We start from the raw sequence: 5,512 nt of genomic DNA on the forward strand, positions 1-5,512 counted from the left end.
AGAAAAATGAGAAGGGTGTGTAATATTCGAGAAGGGGTTATGGAGTGGCAGGGCATAGAGTTAGAGCTATTGGTTAAACAAGGAGAAGAGAGATGGACAAAGCTTATAGATTCGAGGTACAATAGATGGTATATGATGGTCAAAGGGTTGACGGAACTAGAATATCTGCAAAAAATAAAAAAAGGAAGAAAAATGGAGTAGGGTTGTACGGTTCAGAATGGGAGAAGGAGTGAGAGCATGCAGATATTGGATGAATAAAGAGGAGAAGTTATGCAGAGTATGTGGATACGAAATGGAGTCATGGGCACATGTATTAGAGAGATGTACAGGAGAGGAAGAGGGACAGTTGAGTGTGGATGAGTGTGTAAGATGGATCTTGGATGGTAGTGGATAGGGAGTGGTGTGGATGAAGAAATTGGATGAAGTAAGGGACTAGGGCAAAGCCAAACGGGTGATCCTGAGAAGGGACAGTAAAAAACGAAAATTGTTTTCAATATCGTGGAAAATGCATTTTTTTTATGGTAAGAGGAAACGGAAGCCCTGGAAGCTCGCTCATTTTAGGAATTAATATCACTACTGTTACTATTGTTTATCCTACGTAATGCGAAAGAGTAGAATATAAGTATTAGTTAAGTTAGACTAAGGATGGAATTGTAAATACATGTACAGGGAGCGGAGGCCCTTAAACCCGTTAAAGGGAGAGATTAAATACATACATACACATACACATGCATTAACTAACTTCTATTATAATTTAAATGATTAATCGATTATTTAAATTAAAGCTAATCTATTAATTAAATTAATTAATGATTAGTTGATAAAATTCATTAAAAATAATTAATTAAAACTTTATAATATTGAATAATTACAATAAAATAATTTTAAATTCAACTTTTATTATACTCGCAGTAGCAATGGAACTTTTTATCGTTTAATTTTAAATTCGTTAAGATATGTCTGCTGTTACCGAAAATTTATTCTCTTGCTTCATCAATTTTGAAAACGATTTAAAGTTAGTCTTATTACTTTAATTTAGCAGTTATAATTCTCTTAATTACAACCAATTGAAAATTATGCTGACTATTACAATTACAATTACAACGACATTCACAACTCCTAATATAGTTTTTAACTGTTTGCATATTTCTTATCCCATTTTGAGGCAAACAGCATAGGGTTTCTCTATGTATATTAGTATAAAAATGTTTATATTTATTTTTCTTATATGCTGACGTCATATCAATAGAATTATCTTTTAAAAGTAAAAAATAAAACAAGAAGTTTATTTCTAGAGTAATAATTAAGTTAAAACAGGAAAAAAATAAGTTAAAAAGTAAAAGCGAATTTAAAATTCAACATGAGGCCGTTTTTACTTCAATTAGAGCAGGAAAATTTGAAATTAAAGAGAATTAAACCAAATTTAAGTAAGCGGAAAATTAGATAATTGCACTGTTAGAAAATTCTGTCTTGATTTTATGAAAAAATCGTGAACGATATTTTATTCCAGTCCCATGTAGGATAAAAAAGTGAAAGATTTTGAATCCGTGCGATTTTTGTAATCTTTGAGAAATGAGTGTGTAAGAACGCACCCAGGGTCCTAAAAATCTCCTTAGAATGTACATCAGTGTCAACCTTTTAGGAGTTGTGTACCCATTAGGAGAACTTCGCGAATATTGGAAAACAAATTAGCATATTTAACCAAGAACCGAACTTTAGATAATGGAAGCAAGGTCTAACTTTAATGTATCTCTTTATTACATTGATAAAAGATTTGTTAATAATATAAACTCAAAGAAAGTCAAATTGTGTAACAGAATGACATAAAAATAACGCGTTAATAATACTCTTACGGCCTTACATTTTGTAAGGCGTTACCATTTTAACCCTTGGTGCTCACATCAAATCACTCAAACCCATAAATCGATTTTGGTCGAAAATGTCTTTAATTCAATTTAAAAATTAATCGTAGTATCGGTTCCTAACTATTCATCACAAGCCTCCCCCGTTCAGGCAGTAGACGCTTGGTATCGTTAGAAGACGGTGAAGAGGGTCGAGGGGCGGTGACCCTGGCGTGGCCAGGTGTTGTTTTGTTATGAATAAGAATTGAGTATTCTAACATTACGTCATACTCGGCCAGTCACGTCGAAATCTATAAGGCAGTACCACTTGGTGGACTGCAAAGCATTGTTTAGATAGGAGTTTGGCTAAAATTAATTAATGTCGGCGAAATTAAGTAAAAAATCATGATATGGCTTTGCTTTTAAGAAAGAAAAATCATTTCTTTAATTATTGTTAGCAATTGGGTGGAATTTGGACAATCCATAAAAAAAAATATAATGTGCCGCGATTGCGGTTAGGTTGCATTGTTGGGATAGTCGCCGGTCAAAAATTTTGAATTTTGGTAGTTCGTTAAAGTGTATTTTTCAAAGATGTCAAGAGATTATTTTTGTACTTTGAGAAAACCAAAATTATTAAAGACTGATCCTTCTTAAAAATCTTATAAGATTTCTTGAAAATCCCTAAACCTCTCCGACTTTTTTTAAATCCCTTCAAATTCTTTGCAATCGATACAAATCTTTCGAGGTATCTCGAAACTAATTAAAATTATTCTTAATCATATAAAATCTTTAAAATATTCTTAAATTCCTTTAAACCTCTTGACAATACTGAAAATCTTTGAATTTTTGCAAATAACTTAAAATCTTTGTAAATAACTTTTAAATTAACTGCTTAACTTTCTTTAAAGTCACTAAAACTTATGGAAATATGTTTACATCCTATACAAATAAACTTTAAAATCCCGTTAAGTCCCTAGTTATTCCTTAAAATCACTTGAATTCTTAGAAATCCTGTAAGATTTCTTGATAATCCTTAAACTCTTCCGAATTTTTTTTAAATCCCTGCAACTTCTTTACAATCATTTAAAATCTTTCGAAGTTCCTCGAAATTGACTTAAATCAATTAAAATCCTTTAAATTTGTTTCAATTCCTTCAAATCGCTTAAGAACCTCTAAAATCTTTGAATTTTTTGAAATTCATTAAAATCTTTTTAAATAACTTTTAAAACACTCGCTTGAAATTCTTTAACGCCACTGAAACTGTCTTAAAATCTTACAAAATAACTTTTAAATCCTTCAGCATTTTTGAATTATTTTTGAATTGTTTTTAAATCCTCTAAAAATAAACTTGGAAGATTCCGCCAAGTCCCTGGTAGTTCCTTGAAATCACTTGAATTCTTAGACATCTCGTAAGATTTCTCCTTTAAATTTTCTTAGGCTCCTTAAAATCTCTTGAAAATCCTTGTATCAATAAATTTCTTTAAATACCTTGAAATCTCCTAAAACTCATTACACCTGTTATAATAACTTTTCAATGAATAGCTTCACTTTCTTTAAAATCACTACAACTTTCGTAAAATCTTATAAAATCTCTTGTAAATCATTAAATCTTTTCGAACTATTTTTGGATTATTTTTAAATCCTTTAAAACGAAACTTTCAGATTCCGCCCAGTCCCTAGTAATTCCTTAAAATCACTTTAGTCCTTAGAAATCCATAAAGTCTTCTGAATTTTTTTGTATTCCCTTCAACTTTTTTGAAATCATTTAAAACATTTCAAAATTGACTCAAATTAATTAAAATCTCTTAAAATCTTGAAATTTTTTTTAGACTCCTTAAAATCTCTTGAAAATCCTTAAATCATTGAATTTAGTTTAATCCCTTCAAGTCTCTTAAAATTTATTTAAATCTTTCTAAATAACTTTTTTAATCGCTTTTAAATCTTTAAAATCACTAAAATTTTCTTAAAATCTTTAAAAATTTCTTGTAAATCTTCAAACGTTTTTGAATGATTTTTAAATCCTTTAAAAGAAAATCTTAAAATCCCGTCAAATCCCAAGAGTAATTCCTTAAAATCACTACAGTTTTAAGAAATTCGTTGAGGTTTTTTTTGAATTCTTCATTCATTTTCTGTATTCTTTTAAAATCCTTTCAAATTTTTTGAAATCGTTAAAAATCTCTTAAGAATTCCTAAAATCACTTAAAGTATTTTAAAATCCTTTAAAGTTGCTTTGATATAACTTTATTTGATATGAAAATAGTTAAATTATTATTATCGAAAAGTATTACGACATACTTCTTCAGCAATTGAGGTTATAACCTTAATTACGGCAAATTATCATTTTTCGTGATGGATTACCTATTCGCACATTTTCCAAATTACGAGCAATAATGAAATAAATGGCTCTTCTTTCTTAAAAGCAAAGCTATATACTCATCTCTGGCTATATCACGACTTTTAAACTTAATTTCGCCGAGATTAATTAATTCTAGTCAAACTCCTATCTAAACAATACTTTGCAGTCCACCAAGTGGTATAGCCTTACAGATTTTTATGTTACCGACCAAGCTTGACGTATTGCAAAGATATTATAAACGTAGATGCGGTACGGGACGTCGGAGTGGGGAATTATATATATATATAGGACATCACATTTTCTGCCCTATCGAGGTGCTGCCCTCATCGTACTAAGAAGTCGAATTCTTATATTCTCATTCTTCGTAAAATATGACGGTAAAGCAGTAGAAAGATTTTTTGAGGTTAGAAAAGTTTGACATGTATGTATCGTTGCATTTTTTCAGATCTGAAGCTTGATCCAGGTTTTCGGTACAGTCCTTTTTTTTTAATTATAAAAAAATGTTCTCGAAAAATCATATTTTTAATTTTTAAAAAAGTATTATAAAAAGACATTTCGAGATAAACAAGTGTGCAAAACATTGTTCTTTGACAAATTATTTTTTTAAATTGAAATAATCAAATATTTATACCAAAGAAACAACTTTTTAAATGTTTGAAGTGTTTAAACATTAATGTTTAAATTTAAAATAACAATAATTAAAACAAAATATATTTCTGGATAAGATATTTTGGTTGAAAGTGTATATAGTATTTTTTAAATCACAAAAGTTCTTCCGAAAAATCGAAATGTTAATTAAAAAACAGAAATTTGTATATGAATTTATCGATAAATTTTTTTTATAATTTTAATTTTAAATTTAAACAATTTTTAACACTTTAAATATTAAACAAAAATTTATTTGATAACAATATTTTATTATCGTATTTTAAAGAAATAATTAATACTGATTAAGAAACAATTTTATTTGAGGAGTTTTATTATTTGGGAATTTTCAAATTCGTTAATATTATAAACTGTCCAGGAATTTTATTAGTTTTGGAATTGTATTTTTCGGGACAGAGAGTTTTACCGAGTCGGGAATTTTATTTTTCGGGATATTTCAGCCGTCCTCATAGAATTACAGAAAAATTGCTCTAATTATAATCTCGGCGCTCGATCTCGTTAATTTTTTTCTACAGTATTAATAAAGAAAAATTGTAGGGAAATTTTTGTTATCACAAAGTTAAAGATAATCACAATTAAAAATTTAAAAATTCGCTGTACATTCAATTTGTATTCTTGGATCTTGGCGATTTTTTTCTAATCCATTTCA

Source organism: Belonocnema kinseyi, chromosome 7, assembly GCF_010883055.1.
Source record: "Belonocnema kinseyi isolate 2016_QV_RU_SX_M_011 chromosome 7, B_treatae_v1, whole genome shotgun sequence".
Classification (NCBI taxonomy): Eukaryota; Metazoa; Arthropoda; class Insecta; order Hymenoptera; family Cynipidae; genus Belonocnema; species Belonocnema kinseyi.